Source organism: Equus przewalskii, chromosome 4 (genome assembly GCF_037783145.1).
Source record: "Equus przewalskii isolate Varuska chromosome 4, EquPr2, whole genome shotgun sequence".
NCBI lineage: Eukaryota > Metazoa > Chordata > Mammalia > Perissodactyla > Equidae > Equus > Equus przewalskii.
Window position 1 is genome coordinate 14,093,776 of NC_091834.1, and position 23,361 is coordinate 14,117,136.

The 23,361-nt window shown below is 41.0% G+C and overlaps 1 protein-coding gene across 6 annotated transcripts in view; it reads left to right on the forward strand.

Annotated features, from left to right (window-relative positions):
• HECW1 (HECT, C2 and WW domain containing E3 ubiquitin protein ligase 1) overlaps window positions 1-23,361 on the forward strand; it is a 394,020-nt gene that overhangs the window by 115,050 nt on the left and 255,609 nt on the right. The window contains exon 1 of one of the 6 annotated variants that reach the window (XM_070617196.1): window positions 2,794-2,913. The exons of the other annotated variants lie outside the window; for them this stretch is intronic. The gene's annotated coding sequence lies outside the window, so the exon portion shown is untranslated. Of the gene's footprint in view, window positions 1-2,793; window positions 2,914-23,361 lie in introns of those variants that run through there. 6 annotated transcript variants of the gene reach the window in all.

The window sequence follows — 23,361 nt, forward strand, 5'->3', positions numbered from 1 at the left end:
TAGAGAACGTCACTTCATGTGCGTCTTCAGATACAAGCCTGGCCTGGAAATAAAACTCCTTGACTCTCACAGCAGAGCTAAATGTGCACACATGTAATCTCAGGGGGTTTTACTCAGTGGTCCAGGAAACACAACGGCCCAGTGCTCTCCCTTGACATTTATGTGAGTGATGCGCTCTGATCGACAGGAGAGAGGAGGCGGAGCTCATGACTGATGTTCCCGAACGACTCAGGTGGTGAAATAATAGCATGACCCCAACCTCCTGCCCCGTGAGGACACTAGAAACGTGAAGGGACAGAACACGGCCACCGTATTCCCAGTGTCCGTGAAAGTCAATCAAAACTCCTTGCCCCAAACCCCACATGATAAAGGCACTCTCATGGCCCCATAACTTTTGTATTTTTTGCTTATATCTTCAAAATTGCAAGTGAGCCCAAGGTTTCCTCCGCCTCTCTGTATTATTTTCCAAGATGATTCCCCATGCTAGGAAACGAATCTGCAGCATTAGTAGCTGGACTTATAAAAATATCTGGAGAGGAATTAGGGATCCCTTAATTGACTATTTAATGCAGATACGCTTTTCAGCTTCTAGAATGATCCTCAGGATGAATGCTCCTCTCTGGAAGAGGCCCAAACCAGGGGGAATTTCATGCTAAAACCAGTGGTTCTCAACCAGGGGTACATCTCAACCACGTATAGCTTTGCATGTGGAGCCTGGGCATTCGAATTTTGAAAAAGTCTCTGAAGTGATTCTTATATGCGCCCCTAATTGAGAACCCCTAGCTAAAACTGATGGGAACGAAGCCTCTGTGTGTCTGTGAATAAGAGAATGGAAAAGAAATCTATTCTGCAGATCTTTGAGCAACAAGAGGTTTCCTGAAGCCTGTCAAAGATCCTTTTTGGGTAAATAAACAAACAGAGTTTACGTGTTACAGTGACTAGCATCTCTGGGTCTGTCAGGTCCCCTGGGACATAGATGCTGGTTGTGTGAGAGACAAATGAAGCCTGTGAAGAAAAAGGGAGGAAATAGAATTGTGCGAGGGCTACAGCCTGACAGAATCTCTTCCAGCCCAATGGCCCTAAGGAGCCAAGTCTGCCTGTTTAGAGACATCCCCGTTGGGTGGGAGCGGCCAGGCCCTTGTTCCCACACCTGGCTCAGGGCACCCTAAGAAGACCAGACCAACCTCAAAAGTTGAGGTGGACCTGAAGGAGTTGGCATTGTCAGCTGACACCCTCCTAGCAGCTGGGCAATGAGTTCTTTCTTAAAGGTGCATCTAAGCAGCTCATTGCTATGTCTGCCACACTCCCCAAAACTGTAGAAAATCAGTTTTTTGGGGCTCTCCAGAATTTGGTTAGAAGCAGCTTGAGTAGGGAGGCAGTTTTAAAATGTGGTCCTTTGCTGAAATTCACTGCTTTATGTGGAAGGAGGGAGGCAAATGGAAGAAGGAGGGAGGAAAACACAGCTCCTTAGATTTCTCTCTGTGTCAGGACGTGTGTGAGGTGGCGAGGCATGGAAGAATAGGGGATTCAGATTTGAGGAACCTTGAAAACTTCTCGTGTAGACAGTGCAGCCCAGAGAGGTTGTGTGGTATCCAAGATCGCCCAGAGACGGCAGGGCTCAGGCGAGCCCCAGACTCAGCCCCATACTCCACTCAGCCTCATGTCTGCTCAAGACTCCTGATATAGAATGTTCCGGATCATTTCCTTCCTCTTGACCCCAAACTCTGTATGATAAAGGAAATCTAATGGCTCCATCACTTTTTTGTTCTCGCTCAAATATTCCAAACTGAAGGTGATCCCAAGGTTTCCTGCTCCTTATCCCCACCCCCTCCTGTCCTTGGTGGTGAGCTCTGTATCCAGTGTATTAGTAGACACAGGCATGGATCCTTGGGCATCTGAAGCCCACAGCCAGCCTCCCTAAATATCCACTATATCTCTGTCTTGCTTTTCAGTTGTAGTATCATATAGGCAAAAATGGAAGAAGTCATCGGAAGCCTTTAATTCTGCCCCACAATTTCTCATCTTGACACCAATAGAAAATCAGCACATCATTAGTTCTCTACGTTTGTTGATTTGGACACTGAATTGAAAGGCTGACTGCCACCTTCCTTCTGCCCCAGTCCTCCTCCCCCTCCCACTCTCCCTCCTCCCCTTCCTTCTCCTCCCCTTCCGCTTTCCCCTCCTCCTCTCCTCCTTACCCCCACCCCCAATCATTTTCAGGTTCTGGAGTCCTCAGCCACTGTGTTGCAATAACTACTGAAGAGATAAGCACTAAATCTCCCTGCATGTGAAGCCACAGCTCTAGACCCCACTGAGTTGGGGACCACCATGGCCTCCCCCAGCTCTTCTCAGTCACTGCCTCCCATTCAGCTTTACGGGACTAGGAGAGAGAAATAGTGTGGTCCGGCACTGCGAAGGAGTGAGCTGAGTCATGCCCTTGGCAGAGTCAAGGAACTACATCAAGGAGACCAATAGCCTTGGGTTATTCTGGAAGGGGTCTGACCTGACAAAGATGCCTCCTTCAGAGACTGCTTGCCCTCTGCCCAGCAGGAGATGAGCGCCCCCCTCCCCACCTCCCTCAGGACTCGGAGCATCTGGGGAAGCTTGGCTCTGCCTGATACCTGGGGGGAGCTCTGCCACCAGTATTTTCCCATTAGGAAGCAGCAACCTCAGCACATAAATAAAACTGTCCTGCTGACTTGCTCACAGCCTGTCCCAATAATTGTTCTGAGCGTCATCCTGACGCAGCAGGCCCAGAGGACCAGGCCACTCAGGCTCAAACCTTTCTGTTAACCATGCCCAACAAGACCAGAGCCGCGAGCACAGAGCAAGGCCATGGCACTGAACAGCTTCTCAGTCTGCTCTTTAGAAGGTGTCTTGTTTTGAATACATAATCTGTCCTGTTCTTTCAAAGTAAGTGCTTTTCTAAAAGGTCTGGACTGTCCTTTAAACATATTTTTTCTCACTTAAAGGGAAATGTATTTCTAGTCCCTTTGTGGACTCAGCTCTAGAAAGTGAGACAGGTAGAGGAAGGATGCTTTTGTGTGGAGTTCAAAGATTGGCTTAAACTGGGGCATGCACATTGCAGAGCTGTTTTCCTCAGACAGCAGGTGGACAAAAGCATGCGTGTGTAGCTAACTGTTTTGAGCTTTGCTTATGTGATGGAGTGTATAGTAACTGGTTTTGTTTAAGCAAAGGAGTGCCAGCTTTATACGCAGCCCCAGATGAGATGCTTGTCTTGCTCGGGAGTGCCGGATTTAGAGCCTAGAATTTTCTTTTTCAGCAAGAACTAGAAGTCCCCTGGCATTGCTTTTTTTCCCCTCATGCCGTTTGCGTTGTGCAGAATTCTTAAAGAACACGGCATCGCTGGTGTCCTGCAGCAGCCTCCACACAGCACTGTGTGTCAGCAGATACGGGTCTCAGGTCTGTTTGCCTAGCTATGCCTTCCTTAACGAAGGTTCTCGCTTTACACGATTTCAAACAGCAAATCAGTATTTTCATGATCACAGCTAAATATATACCACGAGTAGATGTGTATTTGCCTTTCTCTCTTGCAGACTTTTTTTTTCTCATTTTACAAAGTAGCAATGGGATTTGGGAGGATTTTATTTTCCTTAAAGTTTTTGGATAGAGATTCTCCTGGGTTGCTCTGACCCAAAGCAACCCCATGGACTGCTAGGAATTAGACCCTGGAATAAGAGCCCTGTGACACAAGCTCACCCTGGCTTGGATGTTCGACACAGAGGCATGGACCAGTCATTCGTTAGTCACTTGGCACCTATTTATTGGGCATCTACCACGAATCAGACGCAGTCGAGGTGTTGGGGATACAGCCGTGAACAGACAGGCCCCTGTCCTCATGGAGATTTCATTCTGGTTGGGGGGAGGGGCTTGTTCGGAAATGAAAATCGCAGATAACTGTAGAATATGATGTCAGGAACCGGGAAGCGGTAAAAGGCAAGAGAGAGCAGGGTGAGGCTGGGTGGAGAAGGGAGAGCCTGGAACACCCTGATTCTGCTCTGCCACTGCCCCCCTCCTCTGGGTACAATCCCCAGAACCCATGCTGGCTCTGTACTTGCCTAAAAACACAGCCCAGAGCTCACTACCTCTACACTCCTAATGAGGTTACTTTGTTTGGCTGCAGGTAGTTTTGGGGGGTTCTTTTGGCTTTGATTTTGTTGATGACAATTAAAAAACAGAAAATTTTATATAAAAATTCAGAATCTTAGCTTCTCTTGAAAAAATTCCAAAGCTCTTGCAGCACTGGGCCCACATTGTGCTTGGCAGCATTTGACGGGAGCTGAGTAAGGCGGTCCCTGTTAGGTCAGAGGGGCGTGTGACCTTCAGATTGTCATTGTTCCCACTCAGCTCACCTCCTCCTGAAGGCAGCCCTTGTCTCCTCCTGTTCTGATGCCAGCCCTGCAATGCCCGGGGCAGTGATGTCTCCAGTGTCAGGGACCCCTTCTGACTGGATGGGCACTGTGGGGCTCTCTCCTTCTTCTCTCCCAATCACTTTATGTAGGTTTGACTCTTTGCGGGCTGCCAGGGGCTGTCAAGGTACTAAGCCGTCACAGTCCCAGGCTAAGTCAGGGAAGCCATCTAGTCGAAGAAGGATCCCTCTTGCAGTCCCAGATTGCTTTCACATAGCCTAGTGGAGCAGGGGACTCAGTGCAACTCACAATGCCTCCTACATTTCCACTCACAACAGTCGCAGGTCTAAATAACTGAGATGCTCTTGGAGTTATGGGTTCATTATCCTCCTGCCTAATTAAAACTTAGGCCCATTCTCTGGTTATTTCACCTTTTGTCCCTTATGCAATTCCACCCACCAAATCCTCCCCAGACTTTCCCTTCCCCAAAATGCAATTAGCCAAAGCACATGGTATTTTTCCCAATGACCATTTATTTCGTTTCTGTTTGGCTTTTTAGAGTACCATGCCATTCTTTACCTGACAGGAGGGGGTGTGGCCTTAGGGATTGGAAGAGGCAGTGTCCTCTGAGCTAGACCCCGTGCTCCATGGGGCACGTGCCATGGGATCCTCGGCTTACCTCCCAAGACTGTCAGCATTCAGGAGTGCCCTCCTCTTTGTCTCAGCTCGTTGACCCAGTGTGGGCCTAGAATTCACTCATTTGACTTATACAGACTGTTTCCAAATGTACGTAACTGCCATAACCATATGTTTGCAAGCCCTCTAATCAAGGTTCAAGTGTACTTTTTACTTAAATGAGTAACACTTCCCTACTCTACAATAGATAATAGATTCTTTGTTGAGCACTGCCTTCCCCGCTGTTGCATATGTCGGAAGCACATCTCTGAGTGTCCTCCCCAACTTTTTGCCCCAATCAGTATCCCCGTCAGTGAAGGTCAGTGATACCCACTGACCAGGCCTGTGCTCATTCTTGAGAGTGGATCTCTTCATTGGTGCCCCAGGGCTGCAGTGGCCTATACCCAGGAACCAGCAGCTTTAGCATCAGCTGGGAGTTAGAAATGCAGATTGTCAGGCCCACTTTGGAAATGCTACATCAGTATGCACATTTTAATATGATTCCCAGGGAATTAATGAGGACCTTTAAGTAGGAAAAGCACTGGCTTCTCCCACTGTCCAGTCTGTGCACAGGCTTCTTCCACTGCCCTGGGCCCGCTCTCTTCCATGTCATCTCCACCCTCTTGTGCAAAACTCTTTCAACAATGAATAGACATTCTCTGATCATTGATTATGAGTTCCAAAAGTGAGACACAGACCTACGCATTTTGTGATCTTAATCTTTGGTAGTTATTGTATTCAGCTATATGTAAATGCCACCATATCATTACCACTTGGCTACAGTATAAAGTATCCTTGGGAACTAAGTCATTCATCATAAGCCTCTAAATGGTCATTAGGGGAAAAAGTAATCTTGCAGTGTAGTTTAACAGTGAATGTAGAATGTGGAAAACCAATTAAAGTCACTAAAAGACAGTTGTTAAATCAAATAGATTGTTATTGCCAGTCAGGTAAGATGGAAGTGGTTAAGAGCTGACACGGGTGTCCGATGGCCAAGGTGGATTCGGGTCCAGCTTTGCTCCCAGCTATGTGACCTTGGGGAAGCGACTTAGCCCAGTCATTTGCAAACCCACCTGCTCAGTAGAATCATCTGTAGAGCTTGGAAATAAAGTTTCAGCTCCCTAGGATTCCCCAATAGAGACCCTGGTTCGGTACCTTTCTGGTGAGACCCAGGCATCTGCATTTAAAAAAAAATCCTCAGGTCATTTTGATGCACAACTGAGTTTGGGAACCACTGGAAATGTCTTGAAGCTTCTAGCTCCCCTTTTCTAAAACAAGGATAATAACAAAGCTGCGTGGTGGGGTTTTGGGAGAATTTAATGGTAGCCTGAAAGGAAAGATCCTGTCACATGCCTGGCACATAGTCGTTGCTCAACATTAGTGGTGATGATGATGATGATGATGGTGACAATGATGATGATGGTGATGATGATGATGATGATGATGATGAAGAAGAAGAAGATGGTGGTGTTAGTAGTGATGATGATGGTGATGCAGGCACCATTTAGACACCATTGGATATGGACAAGTCTACATCCTTTCTTCTGAAATCTGAGCTTTATTTTATATATGGGTCTGAAGAGAAGCCCAATAACATAAATTGTCAGAATAAATATGATTATTTTATGTCTGCTGGTAGCTCCACACTAGGCTTGAATCCACCCTTTTGATAATGCTGTTTTATCTTGTTCAGTTCTTTGTTTTCTAAGCGCATTAACATATGTCATCTCCTTTGACATCCTCTGCGGTCTTAAAAGCTATCACATGAACTTGAAGGAAACAGAGAAACAAGGGGCTTGCTTAAGGCTGCCCAGTGAGCAACCCGGAATGGAGTTCAGGCCTTTGGACTCTGGCTACATGTAGAAAGACTGCTATCTTTCTTCCAACAGCTCATAGAAGGGGAATTTTCCAGGCAAATCTTCTTGATTGACTGCTAATGAATCTCCCCCGGTTAGATTAACAATTGTCTGGGAAATATCTGTGTTTCCTGAGTCAGGCTCCAATTTAGTCTTATCTTCAGGTCTTTTCAAATCTGAGGCGACCAAACACAGAAGATCCTTTTTTTCAATGGAGAATCAATGACCACTCAGGGCAAGATAATAAAGGCCCACTTAAGTGAAAAATAACATAATTTAGGTAATTGTTAGAGAGAGGAAAATATGGCATGGTCCACTAACTCTGTATTGTACAGCTTGTATCTGCAATTTCTCATGAATTCCCACAGGTAATTAGTTTTATGAAATATTGCCAGATGGCACTTTTCTACTTTCCAAGCCCACTTGGAAATATCTGACATGCTAGACAAGCGCTATTACTAGAAAGTTCCTTCAAAGAGTTTAGCAGAATGTGCTAGAAAGCACACTATCAAGCATTAAGTCAATATGCAATCTACTGACACCGTCCTCACAGGAACCTCAACAGAGACCTCCCTGCCTCCTCCACCATTGTTTTTCTTCAGCAGAGGCTTCAGCCTTCAGCTCTCCTGGAACATAATGCATGAAAGTGTGTGAGGAGCCAGATCCCTCTAAGCTCCACCTCCACTGAATTATCATCTCTCTTCTCTCTTTCTGCACTTGTCCTACCTCCCAGAGAAATGGCCACTCTTTGCTTTCTTGAAAACGCCAGAACCAACTGTAACTGTTATCCATCTAAACTCGTCTCCACCACGATCACTTATACTCCTAAGATGCTTTGGTGTCACTAGAAGGAGGGGTATTTAATTACTCTCTCTCAGATCACTTTGTCATTCCTTACTGGATTGCCTAATAGCGTCTGTACACTCAGTCCAATAATTCATTCTCCATTTCTTTATTGTATTCATGTATGAAAAATACAAGTCAAGAAGGGGAAGCACAATGTCCTAGTGAATCAATACGGTAAATTAAAAATTAGAACCTCAAGTCTATATTATTTAAGAATTATGGCATCTAAAAGCTTCATAGGTGTGCCCAGTGGGATCCAAGTTGCTAACACTTATATTGACTCCTCATCTGGAACTTTACTTCCAAGCAAAAGAGTTTGAAATCAAAATGAGGAGTCAAGTACTGTTTCAGATACTATATTGCCTCCTTTTGAGAACTTTCGTCACCATGGCATACAGCAAGATTTATTCAACAATTATGTACTATTATTTATTCATAAATATTTGTGGAGTGCCTACTCTGGGCCAGATGCGGTTATAGGTGCAGGGAATAAAATGTGAGCAAAGCCAGCCCAGATTTTCCAGGCTTATTGTCTAGTGAGGCAAAAAGCCACTCAAATCATAGCTGATAGGGGTATTCTGAAGGAAAAGAATATAGCTCTATGAGCACTCATAAAGGAGAATTTTACCTGGACCAGGATTCAGGAAGTGTCCCTGAGGAAGCGATGTTTTGGGGAAGTGAAATATGAATTGTAGGTAATTAGGTAAGAGAGGAAGATTTCTCTTCCTTATTATAAAAATTGATGTCATCTGCTTCCAAGAAAATCTGACCTCATCACTTAATATGAAGAGCTAGGAAAGATAAAACAAGCTAATACTTTTTGGTTGGTCTTTTCTAATTTTTAAAGTGCACTGCTCATTACCTTGCATAGCATCTCCTTTATTAGGTAGGTAAATTTTGACTCTTTTCTCTGGGCAGTTGCTCTTCAAGTTATTGCACACTCTAGGTCTATATTATTTATATCCATAAATATTTCCAAAGTCTCCAAGGAAAATAATAATGATTGGCTATTTGCTTTATCATACTACTCAAAATAGTAAACGTGAAGAGTTAGTGTGTTGGTCAGAAAGCTGTGTGTGGCAGAATAGGCGTACTGGGCACTGTAAGAGGAGGAATATACAGTTTAAGCCAAGTAAGAATATATAATAGAGTAAAAGATGAGCACCATAGTAATTTCTCCTTATTAATAATACCGCAGTGAAATACTGGAGTAATTAATAAGTAATACATTGGCCTAATGTGTGCCAAGGGAGTGATTCATTACGTAAAAGCTACTGCACTAAAAGCAACATTTCCTAGAAAGGAGCCTTCTATTCTTTATCCCCCTTCTCTGCGTATGGCTACCCCCTTCCCACCCCCCCCCCCCAAAGGCAAAGAAATGTATATAGATAATGTATTGCAAATCTCAGGTTTGGTTCCATTTATGCTGTCTAAGGCTTAATTTCAACCCGAGATCTAATCTATCTATACATTTTAGTATAATTGATAGAGAAATCAGGAAAGAAAAAAAGGAAAAATGTCTACTCTCTTCTTGTTCCAGAATTAACAATTTGTGTTACAATGGTTACTACTAGGTATTTGCTCATTCTTTCCATTATTCATTCATTCTGTGAGCTTGAACTGATCACTGCTTTAAGTAATCAGTGAGGCCACCTAAACGAATAAAACACAAACAGATGTCTACTTAAATACAGCATATGGGATCATATTCCAAGGTGACATATTAGTAGTTGTTCACAAAAGGGTTCTGTGGGGAACAGTGGTTTAAACAAACTTAATCTGATTTCTTCGCTGCAGGACATCTCAGAGTGTTTAATATGTGACAAGAGGGGGATTTAGAAATGCAGTATTTCTATAGCATTTTTTTTAACGTATCATCTACTCATGATTCCTTGGCTACACTCTGGGAATTGCTCATCTAAGCGGTTGAGCAGGCTTCTGCTTTCCCGGCAAGGAGGGTGATGTTATCAGGACAGGTTAGGGCCCGAAGCAAGAGACATGGGGTCTAGGTCAGAGTTCTAACTCTGATGGAGGGATAGCGGCAAACCTCCAGTGGCACAGAGGTGGAAAACCAAGACAGGTCGTAGTCATATAGACCAAGCAAACTTGATGCGGATTCATTTTATTTGCGTTATGAATTTTAAGGATATTAACTATTAATAGTAAAAGCACTGTGTTGAGGGTCAAGAAGTACCAGGAATTTCAGCATGGTGGATAAAGACTATAGGCTCATGCTCAAGATTATTAAAGTCTATATCCATGTTTTACCACTGCTGACTTATGACCTGAGGCAAGTTACTTTACCTCCATAAAACTCATTTTTTTCATATATAAATGGAAATAGTAATATTATGATTCACTGCAAAGAACATTGTGAGGTTTAAATGAGATAACATGGGTGAAGCACTTGGTACAATAGCAGGTACCTGGCAAGATTTCATCAAGTGCTCATTAATTATTAAATGCTCTTTAATCTTCCCAATCCTATGAGGCAGCTACTGTCTTCCCTATTTTATGGATTAAAAAACTGGGACTCAGAAAGTTTAATAAGATGCCAGGGTCATGTGTATAAACAGTAGTGGAGCTAGCATTCAAACTCAGGTTAGTTTAACTCCAAATGCCATGTCCCTTCCAGTGTAGCATTCCAATGTGAAGCTCAGGGGCATACAGATGCTGGATTCTGGGACTAATTACAGACTTCATTGACAGGTAGATCTTTGTCAAGAATGGCTCCAAAACTGGACTAAGCTGGCATAGTTGTTGAATGAGAATATAGACAAGAAGGACAGACTCAAGACTCTTTTTGATGTATTGGCCCAGAAAAGTTGGAAACACTCCACTTGATCTAGTAGGAGCCAAGTAAGATTGAAAATGTCACATTTACTTGTTAACCTACCTGTGCTTATAAGAGTTGTCATTGGCCCTGGCATAACTGATAGGCAGAAAGAGACTTTTTTTGGTGTTGAAACTAGCAGAGGCAAATTTGGTGAGCTGAGCAGCAGTTAAATTGCTGAGGGTGGGGAGTGGCTTCTGTAGGGTGAATGCTAGGATAGAAAATTTCTACACTTAGCAGTGGGAGATACAGCCTAGTTTTAAACCAACTCAGCTCTTACTAAAATATGAATGATCACTTCCTCGTCTTAACCTCCAGATATAGGAAAGAGCTGGCACAGTAATGGGAAACAAAACAAACAACGGTAGACTTTAGTCTCCATTGTTCTTACATAAACATTGTTCAATATATAATTTGTAAAATTATAAAACATGCAAAGAAGCAAGAAAGTGTGGTAAATCAAGAGACAAAATCTATCGGTGGAAGCTGGCACAGATGAACCAGACATCAGAACTAGTAGAGAAGGATTTTAAAACATCTCTTGTAAGTATCTTCAAGGATTTGCTGAAAAACATGCTAGCATGGATGAATAGATGAAGAATCTCAGCAGAGAAAATGGAAACTTTAAAAAGGAACCAAATAGAAATTCTAGACTAAAAATAAGTCATCTGAAATAAACAAATACATTAGATGGATGTCTCAGTCTGTTTGGGCTGCTATAACAGAATATTATAGAATGAGTGGCTTATAAACAACAGAAATTTATTGCTCACAGTTTTGGAGGCTGGGAAATTTGGTGTCTGATTGATAGCCATTTTTACCTGTAACCCCATATGGTAGAAGGGATGAGGGATCTCTCTGGGGCCCCTTTTATAAGGGCACTAATTCCATTTATGAAAGCTCCACCCTTATGACTTTATCACCTCCCAAAGGGTCTATCTAATACCATCCTATTGGGGATTAGGTTTCAACATATGAATTTAGGGGGACACAAACATTCAGTCTATGGCAATGAGCTTAACAGAAGAGTAGAAACTGTGAAAGAAAGGATCAGAGAACTTGAAGACTGGTTAATAGATATTGTTGAAACTAAAGCACAGAGAGGAAAATATTGTAAAACACTTTACAGGTCATCAGTGACCTGTCAAGTGGTCTAACATACACTACTTGGAATCCTTCCAGAATGAAAAGACAGAGAAAATGGGCCAAAAACTGTATTTAAAGAAATAACTCTGAAAATTTTCAGATATGAAGGAAAAATATCAGTCCACAGATCCAAGATCTCGGTGAATTCCAAGTAGTAGAAATACAGAGGAAACCACACTTAGGCACCTCAAAGTGAAAGTTCTAAAAACCAAAAAAATGTAAAAGAAAATATAAAAGCAGCCGAAGGAAAAAATGACAGACTGCATTACATACAGGGCAACAATGACAAAAATAATGGCTGACTTCTTATCAGGCACAATTAAAGTCAAAAGACAATGGGAAGATATCTTAAACTGAGAAAGGGTGTGTGGAGGAAGAATGCACCATGCTCTGAGGACTAATAATGGAGGATATGACCTAGTCAAGGGGTCAAGAAAGTCTTCCTTAAGAAAGTGTCACCTGAGCTAAGATCTGAAGGACGAGATGTTAAGTAGGCAAAGAGTGGGGAGGATGTTCCAGGTGTGCAAAGGCCCTGTGGCAAGAGAAAGCACGTCACGTGGAAAAACTGAAAGGTCCAAGGTAGGCGTAACACAGATATCAAGGAAAATATAGGGGCCAAACTAGCCTTTACAAGCCACAATGTGGATTTTTGTTTTCATTCTAAGACAAATGGGAAGATTGTCAAGAATTTTAAGCAGCAGGGATTATTTAAACAGATTTGTGTTTTGAAAAACTCTTAAAATTCTAGATAGAGGAGAGGGACACCAGAGTACCTGAGGAGAGAACAGGAGGCATACGAATGGTCCAGGTGAGAAATGATGGTGGCATGGACTCAGATGCTGTCAGTGAAGATAGAGAGAGGTGACAGTCTGACTCCAGGGAATGTGTTCCTGACCATTTCATTAAATTGCCTATGGGAAAATATAAAGATAATGTGTTGCAGGAGACTGAGACATTCACATGGATACAGGGACTTGGGACTCAGAAGAGAGGTTTGGGCAGGAGATAAATATTTGCAGGTTATTGGCATAGAGAGAAGATAGATTAAGTCTTGGATGTAGATGAAATTGCCTTTTTCCTTAAAAACCTTGTATCCAGAACATCAGCTTTGTTGCTGTGCTCTGCGTAGCATCCCAAGTATGTTCTCTGAGTAGGGCAGAACCCCTTTTCCTGAGGAGCATCACTTGCGTCTCTTTTTGTCGTCCCGTTGGAGACTCCCCACCTGTTTGCTGCCCTCTAGTGACCCTTGGAAGCTCTGCCCCACCATCAAGGCAGCTGAACACTTGTGTCCCGGCTGCCACTGGTGGGGCCTCAGGACGAGGGAGCTCTATGACTCCTGGAACAAGTGGCACGAGTTACAGGTCCCCCCCCAATTACATGGCACCTTTAGTTAAACAGGAGGAATGACCACACCAGCCGGCATTGAAGCCAGAAGTGTTTTATTCCATGCCAGTGATGTGATTTCTTAACGAGCGGCTGTTGACAGAATTAACACTCAGATTTCAGAGGTTGCCTGAATTTCTGCCGTATCCATTTTATCTTGTGATGGTGAAGAGCCCATCACTAGTGGTTCTGTTTTATAACAAATCCGTAACTGGCAGATTTTTATTTTTCAGTGTTATTTGCTGACTCCTTGCCTAACCAAATTAGCTAGCAAAATCTACAAATCTCAAGAAATTGATGAGTATTTGAAGCTACAAGGAAGTCAGAGAGAAAACAATAGCTGTCAGTCGTTGAATAACGTCTACACGTCAGATATTTAACATCTGATTCAACATTCACAGCAGCCTACAAGGTGCGGATGATATTATTTCGCATCTGAGGAAACTGAGACTCAGAGAAGGCATGGCCCCTTTCCAGGAGCCCATAACTACTGAGGTGGAGGCGAGACTCAGAGCCGGTCTTTGTGACTCCAGAATTCCTGTTCTTTCCCCGATGTTATGATGTCTTCAAATGAATCTGTAATAAGTTAGCAGTTGCCTTGCTGGAAGCAAGCTATGAAAATATAAGATGTAGTTTTCTTCTCTAAAGAGTTTTCAATCCAGTAATGAGGTTAACATGCATTCTAAGGGGGAAACAGACTATTAAAAATAATAACGTTACAGTTAAAAATGCCATTTCCTCCTTTGTTTCCTCTGAATGGCTACTATAAATAGAACAAAGATATTGTATCAATAAATGCCACCAGTCCTGGGAGATGATCAGGACCGTTATCCTTGTTCATCTTTATATCCCCCTTCTGTCCACTTCCCCATCCGGGCTCTTCCCGCTTCACGTTCACATCCATAGCCTCTTATGCAACCCCTTGTACACGGCTTGACCTCGGTGAGAGCAGTTGCCTCCACAGTCACACTCTCTGTTTGTTGAAAAGAGCAGGTTAGTTGTCTGTATGTAAAAGTTGCATTTAACAGACTAGATACCAAAATGACAAGAGTAGTTACTGATGCCTGGTAGGATTTTCAGTAATTTTTTCTCATGTGCATTTCCTGATACTACTTAACCTGTGCAATAAAAGAAAGAATATAATTTAATTGCCACATTCTAAAGAGGGGAAAATTGGTTGTTATTTTCTCAGAGAAGAAATAATTTTACTGAAGCATCTGAAAACTTCAAAGAGCCGTCTGGCTCTTACAGATATATAAGTGAAGATTTCCATTAATTTACTAGTAAACACAAAGAATTATAGAAAATTGTGAATATTCTTGTCACGAATAGCACTGCACAGCGAGCCATCTGATTGCTGAAATACTCTGAACTCTGTTACCTGTAGTGAAAATATAAGGAGAAATACTAGATAAGAGAGAAGAAGGGAGGGAGGCAGGGGAAGCCAAACAAGAAGAGGAAGAAAAAAGAAGCTATTCTCTCTAGCATTATAATTTTTTTTTTAATTTAAGCTCATATTTCTTCACATCTTACATTTCTTTTCCATTATTTGTCATTCACAAAACACAAAGGAATGGTAAAATGCGTGAATCTCAAAATTTTGCTCTTTGCTTTTCTTAAATAGTGTATCTGTTGTCGGTAAGAAATAATTACTGTGGTTAAGAATTGAATGTATCTACAGTCTGCTTTCCCTTCCTAAAATATATGAAGAGAATTAGTCTAAATGACTTGGCATCTTAAATTCCTCCCTCCGTTTCTTCTTATTTCCCATGACAACTTGAGCACGTGGAAGCAAAGGTATGTTGTTTATACAGTAAAGAAACTGAGAAAACAACGTGGACAGAAAACAGGTCAGGATACAATAGGTTATATTGTGATAACAAACAACCCCCCAAATCTCAGGGGCTTAAACAAATGATTGCATTTTGCTCATTGAACTACTAGTTCATGACATGCTCTGCTATTGTAGTCACTGTGGGTCCTGGGTGACAAACAGCCACCATCTCAGTGTTGTCAGTTGCCATCTAAGAGGGAGAGAGTGTTCTGAAAGGGTTTGCACAGCCATTTAAACAACTCAACGTGGAAGTGACACACTTACAACTCCGTGGCCATTATTCATCCCATGGCCCTCCTAACTACAAGGGGACCAGGAAATGTCATCCTACCATGTACCTGGACAGCTGAGAGCAGACATGTTTGGAGAAGAGCACAAGTTTCATCCTAGAAAGGAAGCATAAAAAACAGAAACCCTAATATCAGGTGACATGAGTATATGTTGAAATGTATATAATTGCTAATATTCTGTTTGACCTACAAAAACGTCAATTTCATAAGGCTCACACTAACAAGACTTTTAAAAAAGTCTTTTTTTAAAAAAGACAACACCTTTGTCTTTTTTCTGACACTAAATGTGTGCTTTTCCCATACCAATTCTCTGACACCAACAGGGTGTCCAAAAATTCAATTCAATTCTGACACTAATTCCCGGACTTAGTGTATACTCTCAGCTTAAGAACTTAATCCCACCACACGGCTCCCACTTCAGATCCCACCTGCAAATGGGATGTCCAGGCTACCCTTCTGCAAGCCAACTATAAATTCTGCCTGGCTAAGTATAAATTTGGGGGGCCCCAAGACTCCTTCCTCTGGGGTTCAATAATTTGGTAGAATGACTTACAGAACTCAGGAAAACACTATACTTACCACTATAGTTTATCATAAAGGACACAGGTGAACAGCCAGAGGTACATAGGGTAAGATCCTGAAAGGTCCTCAGCCTCTATCTCTGTGGAGTTGGTGTGCACCACCCTCCTGGCATGTGGATGTATTAACCAATTTGGAAGCTCCTCAAACCCTGTCTTTTAACAGTTTTTATGGAGGCTTCATTATGGAGGCGTGATTGATTAAATCATTAGCCATTGGTGATTGAACTCAGTTCCAGCCCCTCTCACCTCACTGGGTTCTCAAAGTTCCAGCCCTCTCATTACATGTTTGGTTCTTCTGGGGACCAGCCCCAATTCTGAAACTAGCTCTGGGCCCACTAAGTGTCACCTCATTAGCATAAATTCAGGCATGGTTGAAATGGGCTGGTTATGAATAACAAAAGACACATCTATCACTCAGGAAATTCCGAGGGTTTTGTTGCTCTGTACCTAGCTGAAGACAAAGACCAAATATATATATTTTTATTAAACCACACACCTCATACAAGAATGAATATAAATAAATATCTCCTAAGAACATAAAATTCTCAGACTGAACCGAACTATAAAATTCACCTATATTGTATTTAAAAGAGTTGTGTATAAAAGTAAATATTAAGAGAGAAGAGTGAGAAATAAAAAAACAAAAGTCAGCTTAATATCCAATCAAGTAATGTTTGATGGGAAAAAGTCCTTAATGTGATAAAGCTGATAATATTATATTGATGAAAGTTATAATCCACAGTGAAAGAGCTATGAACTTTATGCTCCTAATAATGTAGCATTGAAGTAGTTAAAGCAAAAACTGCAAGAAATGAGCAGAAATGTACATCCATTGAGTTTTAACTCATTTTTTGGCATGCAAACGTGAGATAATAATATTACATAGAAATCAAATGATATACAAATTTAAAAATTATACCAGTTCCCAGTTCTGCATGGCAGTTTCCAATTCCACATGTAAGGAGCTTGGAAGTTGCTGCTTCATCCTAACAAATAAAAAGCTAAACAGGCTGAAAAATCAATAACTTTTCCTGGATCTTTAAGAAAGTCCAAGACACAGGGCAAACCTCGGCCCCCGCAACTTGGAGAGACAGACAGGCAAATACAGGGCGTCATAGTTTAACAGAGCAACTGCTCATGAGCAGACACAGCTGCAGGATCAGTGCCGGGGCAGGAAAGACTGAACAGTAATTGATGAGCTGCCGGAGGCTCAGTGTGGGCAGCGCTGAGAATTAGAAACTCCAGGGACCTAGTCTTAGGGGGGCCTCAACAATTTTGTGAGATTTACCTCCAGGAGCTCAACCAGGTTCTGACAGTTCATATCAGGTAAAAGTCTCCTCGAACTTCTAACAGGGGGAGTGGAAAAGGAACCGACTTGAAACGCATCAGAGCTCTGTTCTTAATGAGGCCCACATCAGTGGAAACTAGTTAACCAGAGTCTAAACTGCTGGGTTATTATCAGAGCCTAACTGACCTCAGGGAAGGGAAATACCCAACTCCAGCCACTCTAGCCATCCTGTCCCACCTAATGGGGGAGAAAAATATAGAGAAACACTTGTGAAGTTCACACCCCAGAATGACAGGCTCACTTAAAGACTGAGAACGCATTACAGGACTAGAGAATGCTTCCTCTCCCCCATACATCACCACCACTCTACTAAAGGCCTATTTACAGCAGTTCCTTTTACCCAGTTCATCATGCCAGGCTATCAAGAAAAAATGACAAGGCAAAAAACACAATTTGAAGAAGCAGAGCAAGCATCAGAACCAGACATGACAGAGATGTTGGAATTATCAGACCAGGAATTTAAAACAACCATGATTAATATGCTAAGGGTCTAATGAATAAAGTAAACAGGGTGCAAGGACAGATGGGCAATGTAAGCAGAGAGATGAAATCCTAAGAAGGAATCAAAAAGAAATGCTAGAGGTCAAAATCACTGTAACAGAAATGAAGAATGCCTTTGATGGGCTTATTGAATGACTGGTCGTAGCTAAGGAAAGAATCTCCAAGCTTGAGAATATCTCCAGGTAATCTCCAAAACTGAAAAGCAAAGAGAACAAAGACTAAATAAGACAATGGAAATCCAAGGACTGTGGAACAACTACAAAAGGTATAATATATGTGTAATGGGAATACCAGGAGAAGAAAGAGAAAAGGGAACAGAAGAAATATTTGAAACAATAATGATGGAGAATTTTCCCAAATTAATATCGGAAACCAAAACCAAGGATCCAGGAAGTTCAGAGAACACCAAGCAGAATGAATGCCAAAAAAAAAAGCTGCACCAGACCTATCTTATTCAAACTGCACAAAATCAAAGGTAACTCTGAAAGAAGCCAGAGGAACAAAGAAAAGAATTACATCATTCTTCTCCTCAGAAACCATGCAGGCATGAAGAGAATGGAGTAAAATATTTAAAGTATTGAGAGAAAAAAGCCCCCAACCTAGAATTCCGTACCCTGCAAAATTATCTTTCAAAAGTTAGAGGAGGAATAATGACTTTCTCAGACAAACAAAGCTTGAGAGAATTTGTTGCCAGCAGACCTGCCTTGAAAGACACATTAAAAGAAATTCTTTAGGGGCTGGACCCATGGCCTAGTGGTTAAGTTCGTGGGCTGCACTTCAGTGGCCCAGGTTCATGGGTTTGGTTCCCAGGCCTGGACCTACACCACTTGTCAGTGACTATGCTGAGGCAGCGACCCACATACAAAATAGAGGAAGATTGGCACAGATATTGGCTCAGGGAGAATCTTCCTCAGCAAAAAAAGAAAAAGAAGTTCTTTAGAGAGACAGAAAATAATATAGGTGAGAAATTCAGATCTACATAAAGAAAGGAAGAACATCAGAGAAGGAATAAGTGAAGGTAAAGTAAAAACTAATTTTCCTTATTCTTAATTGATTGAACAGTTTGTTCAAAATAATAATAGCAACAATGTATTTGATTGTGTAGGCTTATGTGCATATTTTATGCACATAACATTATATGTACACATATATAAGCATGCATAAGCATATATGTGTGTGTGTGTATACATATATATATGCTTGTGTATGCTTTTATATAAGTGAAATGAATGACAGTGACGATACTAGGGAGGGAAGGGAAGAATTAGGATTCTTTTATTATTATAAAGTACTCACACTACCCATGAAGAGGTATGGTGTCATGTGAGAGTGGACTTGATTAGTTGTAAGTGTGTTTTGGGAGCTCTGGGAAAACCAAGAAAATAAGTTAAAAAAGAAGTATAACCAATAAGCTAAGAAGGGAGAAAAAATGGAATCAAAATGCTCAATTAAAACCACAAAAGACAGAAAAAGAGTGAAGACAAAAACAGGAATAAAGGACAAGGGCAACAAATAGAAAACAGTAACAAATATGGTAAATATTAATCCAAATATATCAGTGGCCTAAAAACACCAATTAAATGTCAGAGATTGTCAGAGTGGATCATAACAATGGACCCAATTATATGTTGTCTACAAGAAATCCACTATAAATATCAAGACATATAAAGATTTAAAGTAAATGGATGGAGAAAAATATACCATGATAACACTAATCAAAAGAAAGCAGAAGTAGCTATATTAATTTTAGACAGAGCAGAATTCAAAGCAAGGAAAGTTATCAGGGATAAAGAAGGGCATTACATAGTGATAAAGGTGTCAGTTCTCCAAGAAGACATGACAATTCTTAATGTGTGTGCACGTAATGACAGTGTGTTAAACCACGTGAGACAAAAACTGATAGAACGGCACAGAGAAATAGATGAATCCACTCTCGTCGGTGGAGCCTTCAACATCCCTCTATCAGAAACCGACAGATCCAGCGGGCAGAACTTCGGTAAGGACGCAGTTGAGCTCAACAACGCCCTCAGTCAACTGGATATAATTGACATCTATAGACGACTTCATCCAACAACAGCAGAATATACATGCTTCTCAAGTACACATGGAAGATTCACCAAGATAGACTGCATGCTGGGGCCTAAAACACAAAAAAATATGAAAGAATAGAAATCATACAATATCTGCTCTCAGACCAAAATGGAATTAAACTGGAAATTAATAACAGAAAGATAACTTGAAAGTCCCAAAATGCGTAGAGATTAGACAAGCACTTCTAAATAACATGAGTCACAGAAGAAATCTCAGGAGAAATTTTAAATATTTTTAACTAATTGAAAATGAATACCAACTTAAAAAATCTGAGGAATGCAACAAAAGCAGTGCTTAGAAGGAAATTTATAGCTTTGAATGGATATATTAGAAAAGGAGAAAGACCTAAAATCAAACCAAGTTTTTGCCTTATGAAAATAGAAAAAGAAGAGCACATTAAGTCCAAAGTAAGCAGAAAAAAGGAAATAAGAGGAATTAGGGCAGAAATCAATGAAATTTTAAACAGAAAATCAACTGAGAAAATCAGTGAAACCAAAAGCTAGTTCTTGGAAAAGATCAGTAAAATCAATAAGCTTACAGCTGGGCTAACTAAGGAAAAAACAGAGAGAGGACACAAATTACTAATATCAGAAAGAAAAGAGGGGACATCACTACAGAACCTAAGGATATTAAAAGGATAATAAAGGAATGCTATGAACAATCCATGCCCACAAATTTGATAATATAGATGAAATGCACCAATCCCTTGAAAGACACAGTTTGCCAAAACTCACACAAGAAGACAGAGACAATCTGAATAGGCCTATATCTATTTAAAAGATTCAATCAGCAAATAATAACCTTTTACAACAGAAAACACCAGGCCCAGATGGGTTCACTGGTGAAATCTACCAAACTCTTTAAGAAGAAATCTTACCAGTTCTCCACAATCTCTTTCAGAGGGTAGAAGCAGAGGAAATACTTCCTAAGTCATTCTATGAGACCAACATTAGCCTAGTACCAAAACCAGACAAAGATATTACAAGAAAATAAAACTATGGACCAATATCCCTCATGAACATAGATGCAAAAATCCTCAACAAAATATGAACAAATTGAATCCAACGATGTCTAAAAAGAATTATGCACTAAAAGCAAGTGGCATTTCTCCCAGGTATGCAAGACTGGTTCAACATTTGAAAATCAGTTAGCATAATCCATCACAGCAACAGACTAAAAAAGAAAAATCACGTGGTCCTATTAGTAGATGCAGAAAAAGCATTTGACAATATCCAACACCCTTTCATGACAGCAACTCTCAGTAAACCAGGAATAGAGAAGAACTTCCTCAACTTGATGAAGAATATCCAGAAAACCTACAGCTAATATCATGTTTAATAGTGAGAAACTCAACACTTTCCCACAAAGATCAGAAATGAAGCAAGGATGTCCCCTCAAAACTCCTTTTCGATGTCATATTGGATGTTCTAGCTTATACAATAAGACAAGACAAGGAAATAGGTATAAAGATTGGGAATGAAGAAATAAAACTTTGTTCACAGGTGACATGATTGTCTATCCAAAAATATCATCAAAAAATTCCAGGAACTGGATGGCGTGGCAGTTAAGTTTGCATGTTCCACTTTGGTGGCCCGGGGTTTGCCGGTTCAGATCCCAGGTGCGGACATATGCACTGCTTGTCAAGCCATGCTGTGGCAGGCATCCCACATATAAAGTAGAGGAAACTGGGCACGGATGTTAGCTCAGGGCCAGTCTTCCTCAGCAAAAAAGAGGAGGGTTGGTGGTGTATGTTAGCTCAGGGCTAATCTTCCTCAGAAAAATAAATAAATAAAATTTGAAAACTCCAGGATCTAATAAACAATTATGGCAAGCTTGCAAGATACAAGGTTAATATACAAAGTTAATCGCTTTCCTATGCAATGAACAAAACAAGTAGAATTTGAAATTAAAAACACAATACCATTTATATTAGCACCCCTAAAAAGGAAATATGTAGATATGAATCTACAAAATATGTACAAGATCTGTATGAGGAACACTACAAAACTCTTATGAATGAAATCAAAGAACTAAATAAAGGGAGAGATAGTCCATGTTCATGGATTAGAAGACCCAATATCATCAAGATGTTAGTACTTCCCAACATGATACATAGCTTCAATGCAATCCCAATCAAAATCCCAGCAAGTTATTTTGTGGATATGGACAACTTGATTCTGAAGTTTATACAGAGGCAAAAGACCCGAATAGCCAACACAATATTGAAGGAGAAGAACAAAGTCGGAGAACTGACACAACCCAATATCCAGACTTATTTTAAAGCTACATTAAGCAATGCCAAGTGTGGCATTGGTGAAAGAATGGACAGATAGATCAATGGAACACAATGGGAAGCCCAGAAATAGATCCCCATGTAGTCAACTGATCTTTGACAAATAAAGATAGTCAACTGATCTTTGACAGAGAACCAATGGTAATACAGTGGAGCAAAGATAGTCCCTTCTTCAAATAGTGCTGGGACAACTGGACATCCACATGCAAAAGAAAAAAAAAAGGATCTGGACACAGACCTTACACCCTTCAGAAAAATTAACTCAAAATGGATCATAGATCTAAATGTTAAATGAAAACTATAAAACTCCTAGAAGATAACACAGGAGAAAATGTAGATGACTATGGGTATGGTAATGTCTTTTTAGATATATCACCGAAGGCCTGATCCATGAAAGATATAATTGATAAGCTGGACTTCATGAAAATTAAAATCTTGTGCTCTGCAAAAGACAGTATTAAGAGAGTGAGAAGACAAGCCGCAGGCTGGGAGAAAATATTTGCAAAAGATACATCTGATAAAATACTATTATTCAAAATATACAAAGAACTCTTAAAACTCAACAAGAAGAAACCAAACAACTGGATTAAAATGAGCCGAAGACTAACAGACACCTCACTAAAGAAGTTATACAGATGGCAACTAATCATATGAAAAGACGCTCCACATGGTATGTCACCAGAGAAAAGCAAATTAAAACAACGAGGTACTGCTGCACACCCACTAGAATAACTAAAATCTAGAACACTGACAAAACCAAATGCTGGCAAGGATGTGGAACAACCCTCACTCATTGCAGGTGGGAATGCAAAATGGTCCATTTACTCTGGAAGACAGTTTGACAGTTTCTTACAAAACTAAACATACTCTTACCATAGGATTCAGCAGTTGTGCTCCTTGGCATTTACCCGAAGGAGTTGAAAACACACAAAAATCTGGACACGGATGTTTATAGTAGCTTTACTCATAATTGCCAAAACTTAGAAGCAACCAAGAGGTCTTTCAGTAGCTGAGTGGATGAACTCCAGTGCATTCAATGGAATGTTATTCAACACTAAAAAGAAATAAGCTGTCAAACCATGAAAACGCGTGGATGAATCTTAAACGTATATTACAAGTGGAAGAAGCCAATCTGAAAAAGCTACAGACTGTATGATTCCAACTATATGCCATTCTGGAAAAGCAAAACTATGGAGACAGTAAAAAGATCAGTGGTTGCTAAGGGTTGGTGTGGGGAGGGATGACTAGGAAAGGCATGTTGTAATGGTGAACACCAGGAGGTAAGGCTCTTTGGGTGCCATCTAGGAGGCTCAC